This window comes from Amblyomma maculatum, unplaced genomic scaffold, assembly GCF_055883805.1.
Source record: "Amblyomma maculatum isolate TAMU_Amacu unplaced genomic scaffold, ASM5588380v1 scaffold_23, whole genome shotgun sequence".
Classification (NCBI taxonomy): Eukaryota; Metazoa; Arthropoda; class Arachnida; order Ixodida; family Ixodidae; genus Amblyomma; species Amblyomma maculatum.
Genome location: NW_028146748.1, coordinates 3,066,035 through 3,085,330, shown reverse-complemented (window position 1 = coordinate 3,085,330; position 19,296 = coordinate 3,066,035). Strand labels below are relative to the sequence as shown.

Here is a 19,296-nt window from a genome sequence, read left to right as displayed (position 1 = left end):
CACGGTTTTTGGGGGAGGACAATCACAACTCAAAGATGAGGCCAACTAACTTTTTTCATTCGAGCTCACTGCTATCCATGTGCCTAACACAGCAATCCTCTCAATGCCTGTCTTATTGCATTGTTGGGCGCCTCGTGCATGCAGTGACACCTTGGGTTACTTTTTCCGCATGTCATTGCATGTGAGTCCATTATTTGAGGCAATAAAGAATGGTTTGATTAAGAATCCCCTTCAAGGGATGTGTCGAGATTTGGTAAACCATAGCTCAAGTGCTACAAACAAAAAACGGTGGACCGACGCTGTTTCTGCAACAACCGATAAGTGGCACCACTTGGGCATACATTTTTGATGGGATCGAACTGCAGTTCCTTGTCAATTTATCGCTTCTCGGCCTTTTGGCTAAGATCAAAGTGTAGTAGTATCCTGGACCCCTGGACCCCCTGCTGTTCCTGGACCCCCTGCTGACCCTGGACCCCTGGACTCATGGACCATCCGGACCTGCTGTTCTTGGAACCCCTGCTGTCCCTGGATTCCCGGTTGCTGTGAGAGCTTGGTGAGAGCTCTCTTTTTTTTACTAGTTCATTTAGTGTTTCCTATCCCCATTGTTGGCTTGTTTATGTAGTATCTGGCAGTGTTTTTTGTCCTTCAAGTGTTCTTTTTTCTTAATTTGCTAGTTTTTTTGTTTTTTTTTGTCCTTCTAGTTTTCCTTTTTTTTTTGCTTGTTCTTTAACCTCTCCGTTCTGTTTGTGCTCACATTCTTTGCAATCGGTTTATTCATGTAGTGCTTTCTGCCCTTAAACTTTTTTTTTCTTTTTACGTCTTTGCTAGTTATTTTTTTTTTTTTTACTTTTTTGTTTGTGTTCAAATTCTTTGCCATCCTTGTTGGTTTGTTCATGTAGTATCTGCCGCTGTTTCTCGCCGGTTGTGCCTTTAATTATTATTATTTATTACTTTTTGTTGCATTGCCACCAGTTTTTTTTTTTTTTCTTTTTTTTTTTGAGAGCTTAGTGCGAATTCTTTGCATGTGTGCCCTTTTATTTTAGTTGAGGTGCTGATTTATTGGGTTCCTGCAATGTGATTTCATTGACAAGAGCCGTTTTCCAGTCAAGTGTGGTGTTTCCCATGTTTCGCTCCCGTTAAACCTTTTTTTTTTTTTTTTTTTTTTTGAGCTTGGTGAGGGCTCTTTGCCGCGTTTGCCTGGTAATTGAGTGACGATTTTTATTAGTTGCTGCGTTGCTCTTTTTCACTTGTATTGTGTTGAGGGTGATTTGTGTGTGGTGTTTACTGGTGTTTCTCTCCTGTTCAGCTCCATCTTTTGTCTTGCTTTGCTACGAGCTTGGTGAGGGCTCTCATATTGTTTTGTTTTTTTTTGGTGTTGAGCATTCTCTCTTTTTTTTTTTTTTTTTTTTTTTCTTTTCTGTGCGCACTTTGGTTTTTCAGTCTCATTATTAGTGTATGTTAGTTGTTCTTTCTGGATAGTCTTTTTCCCCGTTGGAGCTGCAGCGCTGACCTCTTCTGCGGAAGGAAATCCATTATCGCAGTATGTCGCGCGGATACACCCCGCCATTTCTTCCAGACGACCGCCGCTGCTAGAAGTGATGTCATCGCCTCCGACAAGCAGCGCCTTCACCGCCAGCAGAAGCCGCATCCCAGTCCGATCGCCGTCTACCAGTCCAAGCCCGGCCAACAATGAAGAACCGCCACAGCCCGGATCGCAACCTCGCCGTGATGGGAACAGCCTTACGCTGTTCTTTCCGCTGGCGAGGACGTTCCGATGTACGGAAGAGGGATGCGCTACCGCGTACTCCCCGGTATTGTGGACGTCCAGGCGGCAGTCCCTGACTCGGCATCTTGAAAGTGAGCATGGGGTGCGCATAAGCCAGGTCACGCATTTTTGCACTCTCTGCCACAGAGAGGTCGGTCCTCGGCCAAAAGCGCATCCCTGTCTTACTGGAGAGAAGCTCGAGGTGGCCAGCACTGACTTGCACAGCCACAAGTGCGGTGATTGCCAGCTCTCTTTTCCATCGAAAAGAGGGCTGGAAAATCATCACATGTGGCACCGCAAACAGACTGCCATGCAGGGATTACCGCCTCGTCCCGTGCCACCGTTAGCGGCGACGAGAAGACTAAGGACACCATCCCGGGACGCCAGACCACCGGATCTAGAGCCCCCACAAGAAGAGGACATCAGCCAAGACGCAAGGACACCACCAGCAACGCCTCAACAAGACACCAATGTGGAGGAAGCGGGCCAGGAAGAGCCACGAACGCTAACCCCCATCTCTCCTCCTCCAGAGAGCAGCACCACGAGAGCAGCAACACCAGCACTAATTTTTCCCACCTCCCCATCCCAGCAGGATGACCAAGGAATTCCCGTGCCTGCCAGCAGCACACCCAACAGCAGCAGGGAGATGGAGAATTCACAAGATTCTCCTTCCTTGCAGGTAGGCGACGGACAACAGGCTCACCTGTCAACAATCAGCGAGGAAAGCAATACATCGCAGCTTCAAGACGACGACGGCGGCGGGCACCATGACGCAACTGCCACCCAGGGAGCACTAACTGATTCTCTTTCTGATGAACTGGAGTGCGAGGGCATACTCGTCGACCACACCAGGCGCCTCCGGTGTTTGCTGCGTGAGCCTGCGTCTGCTGAGGGTTGGGATGGTTTTCTTTCCATCTTGGAGGAGGCCATCACCGAGGTTGGAAAGGCGGTAAAGCTGCCGAAGGCTCCGGCCGGAGGTAAGCCGCGCCGTCCGACCAACCCCGACAACGCTCAGCAGATCCAGTCTCTTTACCGCAGGAATCGCCGCCGAGCAGTACGCCTGATTGTGGACGGCGAGTCGCCTATGTGCACGGTTCCTTTACAGGATCTCGAGGACCACTTCACTGCAACGTGGGGCCCCAAGGAGGTGGACACCAGCCTTCTTCTCAACAAGGCCAAGAGCAGCGACCTCACGGAATTCCCTCTAGACAAGTTCACCGAAGAGGAGGTCCTGACGAAGCTGAGGAAATGTGAGAACACCGCGCCCGGCAACGACCGAATCACCTACCAGCACTGGAAGACGACAGACCCTGAAGCAGCCTTCCTGACAGCAGCATTCAACGCCTGCCTCAAGTTCAAGAGAGTGCCCCCAGCATGGAAGGAGTCCCGGACCATCCTCATCCACAAGAAGGGACCTGTGGAGGACGTCACGAACTGGCGCCCCATCGCACTCGGGTCGACGATTTCAAAGCTGTATGCTGGGTGTCTCGCCACTCGGCTGCAGCGATGGATCGCTGAACACGAGCTGCTCTCTCGTTGTCAAAAGGGGTTCCTGCCGCACGATGGTGTGTTTGAGCACAACTTCGTGCTGCAGGAGCGCCTCGACGCAGCGAGGGGTGGCGGTGGGGAGCTGTGCGTGGCGTTCCTTGACTTCAGCAACGCCTTTGGATCTGTCGCCCACAATGCCCTCATCGACGCACTACGTGGAGCAGGCGCCGGCAGCGACTTCTGTTCGATCGTCGCTGACCTCTACAGGGACAACACCACCACCATCGTAGGACAAGAAGGGTCAACACGGCCGATCGCTATTTCTGCAGGGATTCGACAGGGATGCCCACTGAGCGGGCTCTTGTTTAATTTTGTCATTGACCCTGTTTTGCGTGCTGTGCAGGGAGGCGAGAGGCAGCACAACATCCTGGCCTACGCCGATGACCTCACCCCCCTGGCCAATGACCCGGAGATGCTTCAAGCCCGCATTAATACTGTTGAATCCCTTTCTTCTAGGCTGGGATTACAGCTTAACCCAGCGAAGTGCCGCACTCTTCATCTGAGCGGCAAAACACCGGTTGGTACAAGACTGACCCCTTTCTTTATTGCAGGAGCTGAGATCCCAATTATCCAGGATTTTGAAAGCCAGACGTTCCTGGGCCGCCCTGTAGGGTTCAACGTCTTCCCGGACAGAGCTACTGTGGACCAGGCCATCAACACCGGCCGCCGCCTGCTTAGCTCAATGCTCGCCCCTTGGCAGAGATTGGACGCTGTGAAAACATTTGTATATCCAGCGCTCAATTTCTCCATGCGGTGCGGTGTGTTGGGCAAGTCAGAGTGGGCACGCCTCGACGATGCACTGCGGCCACTAATCAAAAAATCCCTTTATCTTCCAGGAACCGCAGCCAATGAATACCTCTACGGCAGTGCAGCATCGGGCTCGGTCGGCATCCCCCTCGCAGCGGAGCTGAGCGACATCTGCCGCATTGACAATGCATTTAAGCTCCTCTCCTCTCTTGATCTAGAGGTGCGAGATCTAGCGCTGCATGCCGTTACTGCCATCACGACGAAGAGACTACGCCGACCAGCCACGGATGAGGACATCGCTGCCTACCTGACAGGGGAGACGGAGGGAGACTTCCGAGCTAGGGCAACGCAGCTTCAGTCTGTATGGACGGAGGCTCGCAAAGCTTCCCGGCGCCTGGCGGTCACGTGGGAGATGCAAGAGGGGGGCCCCAGCATCACTCGCGCCGACGTGACCGTCACGCAGAAGCAGCGCACGAAAGTGGTGAGGACACTTCGGAGCATCGCTATGCGCGCACGAGATCACAATCTCCACGAAAAGCCTAACCAGGGGAAAGTGATGGAGTGCGTAGCAGCCGACCGTAGCAGTTCCCACTTCATGAGGACGGGGCGCTTCACTCGCTTCTGCGATTGGCGCTTCGTGCACCGTGCGAGGCTGAACCTGCTGCCCCTCAACGGAGCCAGGCCGTGGGATGTCGCTGCTGACCAGCGGTGTCGGAGATGCGGGCAAGACAAGGAATCCCTCCCGCATGTTCTCTGCCACTGCATGCGCCAGAGCGTCGCCTACACCAGCCGACACAACAGGATCGTCGACCGGCTGAAGACAGCCGCTGAGAAGCGATTCACCGTCACCCATGAGAACCGGCCCGTGGGTGACACGAACCTCCGCCCAGATCTTGTTCTGGCGCGCGGGGAAACAGCGATTGTCATCGATGTCACATGTCCCTTTGACAATCGCAAAACCGCCTTCGATGCTGCACGGGAGAGTAAGATCGCCAAGTACGAACCCGTTCGCCAATACCTGCTCCGGAAATTCCAGCGGGTCAGCATCGAGGCAGTCGTTGTTGGGGCCCTGGGCTCCTGGGACCCCAACAATGACAAAGTGATGAGGCGCCTCTGTAGCAAACGCTACATGCGTCTCTTCAAGAAGCTGGCGGTGAGCGATACCATCGCAGCTTCTCGTGAAGTCTATGCTAAACACGTAGCTGCAAATTGAAGGGCTCGCACTTCGGTGGACTTCAGCAGCTCGAGTTAGAAAGACTTCCTACATGCACAACTATACACTCACCCCACACCAGGAATAAAACTTTACAGATGAGATTTCCCCTAAAAAGGAATGAACAACAACAGTAGGTGTCTGCAATAAAACTGCTAGGAAATGTACAAAACATTTCTGAAAAACACTCTGTTCTTAACAGCTTAATATCTGTTACGGGTTCTAATTGTACCCATGATATTAAACTGATTTTTGTAGCGCGGCGGAGTGTTCGGGGCTTGCTCCAACTCCGCCACGGGTCGACCCGGTACTGCACTACTTCCGGGACCGGCCCAGCATCTCCCCCTTTTGGGGGGAGAAGGCACAATTGAAAAAAAACAGAAAAACTGCTTTGTTTTGTTCTAGAAATTTTTGGACTTTTTTTTTCCGACTTTTTTTTCCGACTTTTTTTTCCGACTTTTTTTTCCGACTTTTTTTCCGACTTTTTTTTCCGACTTTTTTTTCCGACTTTTACTGTTATGTGGTTGGTTTTACAGAGTGTAGTAATTATTTACGCAACTGTAAATAATTATTAATAATTGTTTATGTAGCCAATGTGGTTGGTTTTACAGAGTGTGGTAATAATTAGTAAGTATACTATGCAACTATAAATAATTAGTAATAAAAGTTTACCTAGCCATTGTGGTTGGTTTTACAGTGTGGTAATAATTAGTAATTATATTTACGCAACTGTAAATAATTAGTAATAATAGTTTACCTAGCAATTGTGGTTGGTTTTACAGAGTGTGGTTATAATTAGTAATTATATTCACGCAACTGTCAATAATTAGTAATAATTATTTACGCAACTGTAAATAATTATTAATAATCGTTTATGTAGCCAATGTGGTTGGTTTTACAGAGTGTGGTAATAATTAGTAAGTATACTATGCAACTATAAATAATTAGTAATTTTTGTTTATCTAGCCAATATGGTTGGTTTTACAGTGTGGTAATAATTAGTAATTATATTTTCGCAACTGTAAATAATTAGTAATAATAGTTTACCTAGCCATTGTGGTTAGTTTTACAGTGTGGAAGTAATTGGTAATTATATTTACGCAAATGTAAATAATTAGTATTAAAAGTTTACCTAGCCATTGTGGTTGGTTTTACAGTGTGGTAATAATTAGTAATTATATTTACGCAACTGTAAATAATTAGTAATAACAGTTTACCTAGCAATTGTGGTTGGTTTTACAGAGTGTGGTTATAATTAGTAATTATATTCACGCAACTGTCAATAATTAGTAATAATTGTTTACCTAGCCAATGTGGTTGGTTTTAAAGAGTGTAGTAATTATTTACGACTGTAAATAATTATTAATAATTGTTTATGTAGCCAATGTGGTTGGTTTTACAGAGTGTGGTAATAATTAGTAAGTACACTATGCAACTATAAATAATTAGTAATAATTGTTTATCTAGCCAATGTGGTTGGTTTTACAGTGTGGTAATAATTAGTAATTATATTTTCGCAACTGTAAATAATTTGTAATAATAGTTTACCTAGCCATTGTGGTTGGTTTTGCAGAGTGTGGAAGTAATTGGTAATTATATTTACGCAAATGTAAATAATTAGTATTAAAAGTTTACCTAGCCATTGTGGTTGGTTTTACAGTGTGGTAATAATTAGTAATTATATTTACGCAACTGTAAATAATTAGTAATAATTGTTTACCTAGCCAATGTGGTTGGTTTTACAGAGTGTAGTAATTATTTACGCAACTGTAAATAATTATTAATAATTGTTTATGTAGCCAATGTGGTTGGTTTTACAGAGTGTGGTAATAATTAGTAAGTATACTATGCAACTATAAATAATTAGTAATAATTGTTTATCTAGCCAATGTGGTTGGTTTTACAGTGTGGTAATAATTAGTAATTATATTTTCGCAACTGTAAATAATTAGTAATAGTTTACCTAGCCATTGTGGTTGGTTTTGCAGAGTGTGGAAGTAATTGGTAATTATATTTACGCAAATGTAAATAATTAGTATTAAAAGTTTACCTAGCCATTGTGGTTGGTTTTACAGTGTGGTAATAATTAGTAATTATATTTACGCAACTGTAAATAATTAGTAATAATTGTTTACCTAGCCAATGTGGTTGGTTTTACAGAGTGTAGTAATTATTTACGCAACTGTAAATAATTATTAATAATTGTTTATGTAGCCAATGTGGTTGGTTTTACAGAGTGTGGTAATAATTAGTAAGTATACTATGCAACTATAAATAATTAGTAATAAAAGTTTACCTAGCCATTGTGGTTGGTTTTACAGTGTGGTAATAATTAGTAATTATATTTACGCAACTGTAAATAATTAGTAATAATAGTTTACCTAGCAATTGTGGTTGGTTTTACAGAGTGTGGTTATAATTAGTAATTATATTCACGCAACTGTCAATAATTAGTAATAATTATTTACGCAACTGTAAATAATTATTAATAATTGTTTATGTAGCCAATGTGGTTGGTTTTACAGAGTGTGGTAATAATTAGTAAGTATACTATGCAACTATAAATAATTAGTAATAATTGTTTATCTAGCCAATGTGGTTGGTTTTACAGTGTGGTAATAATTAGTAATTATATTTTCGCAACTGTAAATAATTAGTAATAATAGTTTACCTAGCCATTGTGGTTGGTTTTACAGTGTGGAAGTAATTGGTAATTATATTTACGCAAATGTAAATAATTAGTATTAAAAGTTTACCTAGCCATTGTGGTTGGTTTTACAGTGTGGTAATAATTAGTAATTATATTTACGCAACTGTAAATAATTAGTAATAACAGTTTACCTAGCAATTGTGGTTGGTTTTACAGAGTGTGGTTATAATTAGTAATTATATTCACGCAACTGTCAATAATTAGTAATAATTGTTTACCTAGCCAATGTGGTTGGTTTTAAAGAGTGTAGTAATTATTTACGACTGTAAATAATTATTAATAATTGTTTATGTAGCCAATGTGGTTGGTTTTACAGAGTGTGGTAATAATTAGTAAGTACACTATGCAACTATAAATAATTAGTAATAATTGTTTATCTAGCCAATGTGGTTGGTTTTACAGTGTGGTAATAATTAGTAATTATATTTTCGCAACTGTAAATAATTAGTAATAATAGTTTACCTAGCCATTGTGGTTGGTTTTGCAGAGTGTGGAAGTAATTGGTAATTATATTTACGCAAATGTAAATAATTAGTATTAAAAGTTTACCTAGCCATTGTGGTTGGTTTTACAGTGTGGTAATAATTAGTAATTATATTTACGCAACTGTAAATAATTAGTAATAATTGTTTACCTAGCCAATGTGGTTGGTTTTACAAAGTGTAGTAATTATTTACGCAACTGTAAATAATTATTAATAATTGTTTATGTAGCCAATGTGGTTGGTTTTACAGAGTGTGGTAATAATTAGTAAGTACACTATGCAACTATAAATAATTAGTAATAATTGTTTATCTAGCCAATGTGGTTGGTTTTACAGTGTGGTAATAATTAGTAATTATATTTTCGCAACTGTAAATAATTAGTAATAATAGTTTACCTAGCCATTGTGGTTGGTTTTGCAGAGTGTGGAAGTAATTGGTAATTATATTTACGCAAATGTAAATAATTAGTATTAAAAGTTTTCCTAGCCATTGTGGTTGGTTTTACAGTGTGGTAATAATTAGTAATTATATTTACGCAACTGTAAATAATTAGTAATAATTGTTTACCTAGCCAATGTGGTTGGTTTTACAGAGTGTAGTAATTATTTACGCAACTGTAAATAATTATTAATAATTGTTTATGTAGCCAATGTGGTTGGTTTTACAGAGTGTGGTAATAATTAGTAAGTATACTATGCAACTATAAATAATTAGTAATAAAAGTTTACCTAGCCATTGTGGTTGGTTTTACAGTGTGGTAATAATTAGTAATTATATTTACGCAACTGTAAATAATTAGTAATAATAGTTTACCTAGCAATTGTGGTTGGTTTTACAGAGTGTGGTTATAATTAGTAATTATATTCACGCAACTGTCAATAATTAGTAATAATTATTTACGCAACTGTAAATAATTATTAATAATTGTTTATGTAGCCAATGTGGTTGGTTTTACAGAGTGTGGTAATAATTAGTAAGTATACTATGCAACTATAAATAATTAGTAATAATTGTTTATCTAGCCAATGTGGTTGGTTTTACAGTGTGGTAATAATTAGTAATTATATTTTCGCAACTGTAAATAATTAGTAATAATAGTTTACCTAGCCATTGTGGTTGGTTTTACAGTGTGGAAGTAATTGGTAATTATATTTACGCAAATGTAAATAATTAGTATTAAAAGTTTACCTAGCCATTGTGGTTGGTTTTACAGTGTGGTAATAATTAGTAATTATATTTACGCAACTGTAAATAATTAGTAATAACAGTTTACCTAGCAATTGTGGTTGGTTTTACAGAGTGTGGTTATAATTAGTAATTATATTCACGCAACTGTCAATAATTAGTAATAATTGTTTACCTAGCCAATGTGGTTGGTTTTAAAGAGTGTAGTAATTATTTACGACTGTAAATAATTATTAATAATTGTTTATGTAGCCAATGTGGTTGGTTTTACAGAGTGTGGTAATAATTAGTAAGTACACTATGCAACTATAAATAATTAGTAATAATTGTTTATCTAGCCAATGTGGTTGGTTTTACAGTGTGGTAATAATTAGTAATTATATTTTCGCAACTGTAAATAATTAGTAATAATAGTTTACCTAGCAATTGTGGTTGGTTTTACAGAGTGTGGTTATAATTAGTAATTATATTCACGCAACTGTCAATAATTAGTAATAATTGTTTACCTAGCCAATGTGGTTGGTTTTAAAGAGTGTAGTAATTATTTACGACTGTAAATAATTATTAATAATTGTTTATGTAGCCAATGTGGTTGGTTTTACAGAGTGTGGTAATAATTAGTAAGTACACTATGCAACTATAAATAATTAGTAATAATTGTTTATCTAGCCAATGTGGTTGGTTTTACAGTGTGGTAATAATTAGTAATTATATTTTCGCAACTGTAAATAATTAGTAATAATAGTTTACCTAGCCATTGTGGTTGGTTTTGCAGAGTGTGGAAGTAATTGGTAATTATATTTACGCAAATGTAAATAATTAGTATTAAAAGTTTACCTAGCCATTGTGGTTGGTTTTACAGTGTGGTAATAATTAGTAATTATATTTACGCAACTGTAAATAATTAGTAATAATTGTTTACCTAGCCAATGTGGTTGGTTTTACAAAGTGTAGTAATTATTTACGCAACTGTAAATAATTATTAATAATTGTTTATGTAGCCAATGTGGTTGGTTTTACAGAGTGTGGTAATAATTAGTAAGTATACTATGCAACTATAAATAATTAGTAATAATTGTTTATCTAGCCAATGTGGTTGGTTTTACAGTGTGGTAATAATTAGTAATTATATTTTCGCAACTGTAAATAATTAGTAATAGTTTACCTAGCCATTGTGGTTGGTTTTGCAGAGTGTGGAAGTAATTGGTAATTATATTTACGCAAATGTAAATAATTAGTATTAAAAGTTTACCTAGCCATTGTGGTTGGTTTTACAGTGTGGTAATAATTAGTAATTATATTTACGCAACTGTAAATAATTAGTAATAACAGTTTACCTAGCAATTGTGGTTGGTTTTACAGAGTGTGGTTATAATTAGTAATTATATTCACGCAACTGTCAATAATTAGTAATAATTGTTTACCTAGCCAATGTGGTTGGTTTTAAAGAGTGTAGTAATTATTTACGACTGTAAATAATTATTAATAATTGTTTATGTAGCCAATGTGGTTGGTTTTACAGAGTGTGGTAATAATTAGTAAGTACACTATGCAACTATAAATAATTAGTAATAATTGTTTATCTAGCCAATGTGGTTGGTTTTACAGTGTGGTAATAATTAGTAATTATATTTTCGCAACTGTAAATAATTAGTAATAATAGTTTACCTAGCCATTGTGGTTGGTTTTGCAGAGTGTGGAAGTAATTGGTAATTATATTTACGCAAATGTAAATAATTAGTATTAAAAGTTTACCTAGCCATTGTGGTTGGTTTTACAGTGTGGTAATAATTAGTAATTATATTTACGCAACTGTAAATAATTAGTAATAATTGTTTACCTAGCCAATGTGGTTGGTTTTACAGAGTGTAGTAATTATTTACGCAACTGTAAATAATTATTAATAATTGTTTATGTAGCCAATGTGGTTGGTTTTACAGAGTGTGGTAATAATTAGTAAGTATACTATGCAACTATAAATAATTAGTAATAATTGTTTATCTAGCCAATGTGGTTGGTTTTACAGTGTGGTAATAATTAGTAATTATATTTTCGCAACTGTAAATAATTAGTAATAGTTTACCTAGCCATTGTGGTTGGTTTTGCAGAGTGTGGAAGTAATTGGTAATTATATTTACGCAAATGTAAATAATTAGTATTAAAAGTTTACCTAGCCATTGTGGTTGGTTTTACAGTGTGGTAATACTTAGTAATTATATTTACGCAACTGTAAATAATTAGTAATAATTGTTTACCTAGCCAATGTGGTTGGTTTTACAGAGTGTAGTAATTATTTACGCAACTGTAAATAATTATTAATAATTGTTTATGTAGCCAATGTGGTTGGTTTTACAGAGTGTGGTAATAATTAGTAAGTATACTATGCAACTATAAATAATTAGTAATAAAAGTTTACCTAGCCATTGTGGTTGGTTTTACAGTGTGGTAATAATTAGTAATTATATTTACGCAACTGTAAATAATTAGTAATAATAGTTTACCTAGCAATTGTGGTTGGTTTTACAGAGTGTGGTTATAATTAGTAATTATATTCACGCAACTGTCAATAATTAGTAATAATTATTTACGCAACTGTAAATAATTATTAATAATTGTTTATGTAGCCAATGTGGTTGGTTTTACAGAGTGTGGTAATAATTAGTAAGTATACTATGCAACTATAAATAATTAGTAATAATTGTTTATCTAGCCAATGTGGTTGGTTTTACAGTGTGGTAATAATTAGTAATTATATTTTCGCAACTGTAAATAATTAGTAATAATAGTTTACCTAGCCATTGTGGTTGGTTTTACAGTGTGGAAGTAATTGGTAATTATATTTACGCAAATGTAAATAATTAGTATTAAAAGTTTACCTAGCCATTGTGGTTGGTTTTACAGTGTGGTAATAATTAGTAATTATATTTACGCAACTGTAAATAATTAGTAATAACAGTTTACCTAGCAATTGTGGTTGGTTTTACAGAGTGTGGTTATAATTAGTAATTATATTCACGCAACTGTCAATAATTAGTAATAATTGTTTACCTAGCCAATGTGGTTGGTTTTAAAGAGTGTAGTAATTATTTACGACTGTAAATAATTATTAATAATTGTTTATGTAGCCAATGTGGTTGGTTTTACAGAGTGTGGTAATAATTAGTAAGTACACTATGCAACTATAAATAATTAGTAATAATTGTTTATCTAGCCAATGTGGTTGGTTTTACAGTGTGGTAATAATTAGTAATTATATTTTCGCAACTGTAAATAATTAGTAATAATAGTTTACCTAGCAATTGTGGTTGGTTTTACAGAGTGTGGTTATAATTAGTAATTATATTCACGCAACTGTCAATAATTAGTAATAATTGTTTACCTAGCCAATGTGGTTGGTTTTAAAGAGTGTAGTAATTATTTACGACTGTAAATAATTATTAATAATTGTTTATGTAGCCAATGTGGTTGGTTTTACAGAGTGTGGTAATAATTAGTAAGTACACTATGCAACTATAAATAATTAGTAATAATTGTTTATCTAGCCAATGTGGTTGGTTTTACAGTGTGGTAATAATTAGTAATTATATTTTCGCAACTGTAAATAATTAGTAATAATAGTTTACCTAGCCATTGTGGTTGGTTTTGCAGAGTGTGGAAGTAATTGGTAATTATATTTACGCAAATGTAAATAATTAGTATTAAAAGTTTACCTAGCCATTGTGGTTGGTTTTACAGTGTGGTAATAATTAGTAATTATATTTACGCAACTGTAAATAATTAGTAATAATTGTTTACCTAGCCAATGTGGTTGGTTTTACAAAGTGTAGTAATTATTTACGCAACTGTAAATAATTATTAATAATTGTTTATGTAGCCAATGTGGTTGGTTTTACAGAGTGTGGTAATAATTAGTAAGTATACTATGCAACTATAAATAATTAGTAATAATTGTTTATCTAGCCAATGTGGTTGGTTTTACAGTGTGGTAATAATTAGTAATTATATTTTCGCAACTGTAAATAATTAGTAATAGTTTACCTAGCCATTGTGGTTGGTTTTGCAGAGTGTGGAAGTAATTGGTAATTATATTTACGCAAATGTAAATAATTAGTATTAAAAGTTTACCTAGCCATTGTGGTTGGTTTTACAGTGTGGTAATAATTAGTAATTATATTTACGCAACTGTAAATAATTAGTAATAACAGTTTACCTAGCAATTGTGGTTGGTTTTACAGAGTGTGGTTATAATTAGTAATTATATTCACGCAACTGTCAATAATTAGTAATAATTGTTTACCTAGCCAATGTGGTTGGTTTTAAAGAGTGTAGTAATTATTTACGACTGTAAATAATTATTAATAATTGTTTATGTAGCCAATGTGGTTGGTTTTACAGAGTGTGGTAATAATTAGTAAGTACACTATGCAACTATAAATAATTAGTAATAATTGTTTATCTAGCCAATGTGGTTGGTTTTACAGTGTGGTAATAATTAGTAATTATATTTTCGCAACTGTAAATAATTAGTAATAATAGTTTACCTAGCCATTGTGGTTGGTTTTGCAGAGTGTGGAAGTAATTGGTAATTATATTTACGCAAATGTAAATAATTAGTATTAAAAGTTTACCTAGCCATTGTGGTTGGTTTTACAGTGTGGTAATAATTAGTAATTATATTTACGCAACTGTAAATAATTAGTAATAATTGTTTACCTAGCCAATGTGGTTGGTTTTACAGAGTGTAGTAATTATTTACGCAACTGTAAATAATTATTAATAATTGTTTATGTAGCCAATGTGGTTGGTTTTACAGAGTGTGGTAATAATTAGTAAGTATACTATGCAACTATAAATAATTAGTAATAATTGTTTATCTAGCCAATGTGGTTGGGTTTACAGTGTGGTAATAATTAGTAATTATATTTTCGCAACTGTAAATAATTAGTAATAGTTTACCTAGCCATTGTGGTTGGTTTTGCAGAGTGTGGAAGTAATTGGTAATTATATTTACGCAAATGTAAATAATTAGTATTAAAAGTTTACCTAGCCATTGTGGTTGGTTTTACAGTGTGGTAATAATTAGTAATTATATTTACGCAACTGTAAATAATTAGTAATAATTGTTTACCTAGCCAATGTGGTTGGTTTTACAGAGTGTAGTAATTATTTACGCAACTGTAAATAATTATTAATAATTGTTTATCTAGCCAATGTGGTTGGTTTTACAGAGTGTGGTAATAATTAGTAAGTATACTATGCAACTATAAATAATTAGTAATAATTGTTTATCTAGCCAATGTGGTTGGTTTTACAGTGTGGTAATAATTAGTAATTATATTTTCGCAACTGTAAATAATTAGTAATAGTTTACCTAGCCATTGTGGTTGGTTTTGCAGAGTGTGGAAGTAATTGGTAATTATATTTACGCAAATGTAAATAATTAGTATTAAAAGTTTACCTAGCCATTGTGGTTGGTTTTACAGTGTGGTAATAATTAGTAATTATATTTACGTAACTGTAAATAATTAGTAATAATTGTTTACCTAGCCAATGTGGTTGGTTTTACAGAGTGTAGTAATTATTTACGCAACTGTAAATAATTATTAATAATTGTTTATGTAGCCAATGTGGTTGGTTTTACAGAGTGTGGTAATAATTAGTAAGTATACTATGCAACTATAAATAATTAGTAATAATTGTTTATCTAGCCAATGTGGTTGGTTTTACAGTGTGGTAATAATTAGTAATTATATTTTCGCAACTGTAAATAATTAGTAATAATTGTTTACCTAGCCAATATTGAGTAATTAGTGCAATAACCAGGACATAGCATATAAATAATTATTTACTTATTTATTTCCTTTTTAATTAGTAACTGCTCATTGATTGACATATGGACATATAAGCTATGCATTTGCACATACTGTGGTGTTGCTCTGTGATTGGTCGACACCTCCACGACGTCTTCCCTTCGCGACCAATAAGTGCTGTGGCAAAAATGTGACACTTTTGCTAACGACAACTATGAGGCAATAAAGGCTTTTGCCTTAATAGCAGTAGGTATCTGCAATAAAGCATTGCTTGCAAATGTACAAAACATTTCTGGAAAACACTGTTTTAACAGCTTGATATCAGTTGCCAGTTGTAATTTGTAACCCTGACATTATACTATTTTTTGTAATGCGGCAGAGCATTCTGGGCTTGCTGTACCTCTGCCACGGGTCTACCCGGTACTGCACTACTTCCGGGACTAGCTAAGCGACTCACGGTTTTTGGGGGAGGACAATCACAACTCAAAGATGAGGCCAACTAACTTTTTTCATTCGAGCTCACTGCTATCCATGTGCCTAACACAGCAATCCTCTCAATGCCTGTCTTATTGCATTGTTGGGCGCCTCGTGCATGCAGTGACACCTTGGGTTACTTTTTCCGCATGTCATTGCATGTGAGTCCATTATTTGAGGCAATAAAGAATGGTTTGATTAAGAATCCCCTTCAAGGGATGTGTCGAGATTTGGTAAACCATAGCTCAAGTGCTACAAACAAAAAACGGTGGACCGACGCTGTTTCTGCAACAACCGATAAGTGGCACCACTTGGGCATACATTTTTGATGGGATCGAACTGCAGTTCCTTGTCAATTTATCGCTTCTCGGCCTTTTGGCTAAGATCAAAGTGTAGTAGTATCCTGGACCCCTGGACCCCCTGCTGTTCCTGGACCCCCTGCTGACCCTGGACCCCTGGACTCATGGACCATCCGGACCTGCTGTTCTTGGAACCCCTGCTGTCCCTGGATTCCCGGTTGCTGTGAGAGCTTGGTGAGAGCTCTTTTTTTTACTAGTTCATTTAGTGTTTCCTATCCCCATTGTTGGCTTGTTTATGTAGTATCTGGCAGTGTTTTTTGTCCTTCAAGTGTTCTTTTTTCTTAATTTGCTAGTTTTTTTGTTTTTTTTTGTCCTTCTAGTTTTCCTTTTTTTTTTGCTTGTTCTTTAACCTCTCCGTTCTGTTTGTGCTCACATTCTTTGCAATCGGTTTATTCATGTAGTGCTTTCTGCCCTTAAACTTTTTTTTTCTTTTTACGTCTTTGCTAGTTATTTTTTTTTTTTACTTTTTTGTTTGTGTTCAAATTCTTTGCCATCCTTGTTGGTTTGTTCATGTAGTATCTGCCGCTGTTTCTCGCCGGTTGTGCCTTTAATTATTATTATTTATTACTTTTTGTTGCATTGCCACCAGTTTTTTCTTTTTTCTTTTTTTTTTGAGAGCTTAGTGCGAATTCTTTGCATGTGTGCCCTTTTATTTTAGTTGAGGTGCTGATTTATTGGGTTCCTGCAATGTGATTTCATTGACAAGAGCCGTTTTCCAGTCAAGTGTGGTGTTTCCCATGTTTCGCTCCCGTTAAACCTTTTTTTTTTTTTTTTTTTTTTTTTGAGCTTGGTGAGGGCTCTTTGCCGCGTTTGCCTGGTAATTGAGTGACGATTTTTATTAGTTGCTGCGTTGCTCTTTTTCACTTGTATTGTGTTGAGGGTGATTTGTGTGTGGTGTTTACTGGTGTTTCTCTCCTGTTCAGCTCCATCTTTTGTCTTGCTTTGCTACGAGCTTGGTGAGGGCTCTCATATTGTTTTGTTTTTTTTTGGTGTTGAGCATTCTCTCTTTTTTTTTTTTTTTTCTTTTCTGTGCGCACTTTGGTTTTTCAGTCTCATTATTAGTGTATGTTAGTTGTTCTTTCTGGATAGTCTTTTTCCCCGTTGGAGCTGCAGCGCTGACCTCTTCTGCGGAAGGAAATCCATTATCGCAGTATGTCGCGCGGATACACCCCGCCATTTCTTCCAGACGACCGCCGCTGCTAGAAGTGATGTCATCGCCTCCGACAAGCAGCGCCTTCACCGCCAGCAGAAGCCGCATCCCAGTCCGATCGCCGTCTACCAGTCCAAGCCCGGCCAACAATGAAGAACCGCCACAGCCCGGATCGCAACCTCGCCGTGATGGGAACAGCCTTACGCTGTTCTTTCCGCTGGCGAGGACGTTCCGATGTACGGAAGAGGGATGCGCTACCGCGTACTCCCCGGTATTGTGGACGTCCAGGCGGCAGTCCCTGACTCGGCATCTTGAAAGTGAGCATGGGGTGCGCATAAGCCAGGTCACGCATTTTTGCACTCTCTGCCACAGAGAGGTCGGTCCTCGGCCAAAAGCGCATCCCTGTCTTACTGGAGAGAAGCTCGAGGTGGCCAGCACTGACTTGCACAGCCACAAGTGCGGTGATTGCCAGCTCTCTTTTCCATCGAAAAGAGGGCTGGAAAATCATCACATGTGGCACCGCAAACAGACTGCCATGCAGGGATTACCGCCTCGTCCCGTGCCACCGTTAGCGGCGACGAGAAGACTAAGGACACCATCCCGGGACGCCAGACCACCGGATCTAGAGCCCCCACAAGAAGAGGACATCAGCCAAGACGCAAGGACACCACCAGCAACGCCTCAACAAGACACCAATGTGGAGGAAGCGGGCCAGGAAGAGCCACGAACGCTAACCCCCATCTCTCCTCCTCCAGAGAGCAGCACCACGAGAGCAGCAACACCAGCACTAATTTTTCCCACCTCCCCATCCCAGCAGGATGACCAAGGAATTCCCGTGCCTGCCAGCAGCACACCCAACAGCAGCAGGGAGATGGAGAATTCACAAGATTCTCCTTCCTTGCAGGTAGGCGACGGACAACAGGCTCACCTGTCAACAATCAGCGAGGAAAGCAATACATCGCAGCTTCAAGACGACGACGGCGGCGGGCACCATGACGCAACTGCCACCCAGGGAGCACTAACTGATTCTCTTTCTGATGAACTGGAGTGCGAGGGCATACTCGTCGACCACACCAGGCGCCTCCGGTGTTTGCTGCGTGAGCCTGCGTCTGCTGAGGGTTGGGATGGTTTTCTTTCCATCTTGGAGGAGGCCATCACCGAGGTTGGAAAGGCGGTAAAGCTGCCGAAGGCTCCGGCCGGAGGTAAGCCGCGCCGTCCGACCAACCCCGACAACGCTCAGCAGATCCAGTCTCTTTACCGCAGGAATCGCCGCCGAGCAGTACGCCTGATTGTGGACGGCGAGTCGCCTATGTGCACGGTTCCTTTACAGGATCTCGAGGACCACTTCACTGCAACGTGGGGCCCCAAGGAGGTGGACACCAGCCTTCTTCTCAACAAGGCCAAGAGCAGCGACCTCACGGAATTCCCTCTAGACAAGTTCACCGAAGAGGAGGTCCTGACGAAGCTGAGGAAATGTGAGAACACCGCGCCCGGCAACGACCGAATCACCTACCAGCACTGGAAGACGACAGACCCTGAAGCAGCCTTCCTGACAGCAGCATTCAACGCCTGCCTCAAGTTCAAGAGAGTGCCCCCAGCATGGAAGGAGTCCCGGACCATCCTCATCCACAAGAAGGGACCTGTGGAGGACGTCACGAACTGGCGCCCCATCGCACTCGGGTCGACGATTTCAAAGCTGTATGCTGGGTGTCTCGCCACTCGGCTGCAGCGATGGATCGCTGAACACGAGCTGCTCTCTCGTTGTCAAAAGGGGTTCCTGCCGCACGATGGTGTGTTTGAGCACAACTTCGTGCTGCAGGAGCGCCTCGACGCAGCGAGGGGTGGCGGTG

General features: G+C 39.2%; 2 pseudogenes; both read left to right on the top strand.

The window, feature by feature from the left end:
• The first annotated feature begins 5,441 nt into the window (after positions 1–5,441).
• On the top strand, positions 5,442–5,614 carry LOC146171350 (U2 spliceosomal RNA; annotated as a pseudogene).
• Positions 5,615–15,746: 10,132 nt separating this feature from the next.
• LOC146171349 (U2 spliceosomal RNA) lies at positions 15,747–15,917 on the top strand (annotated as a pseudogene).
• Positions 15,918–19,296: the final 3,379 nt, after the last annotated feature.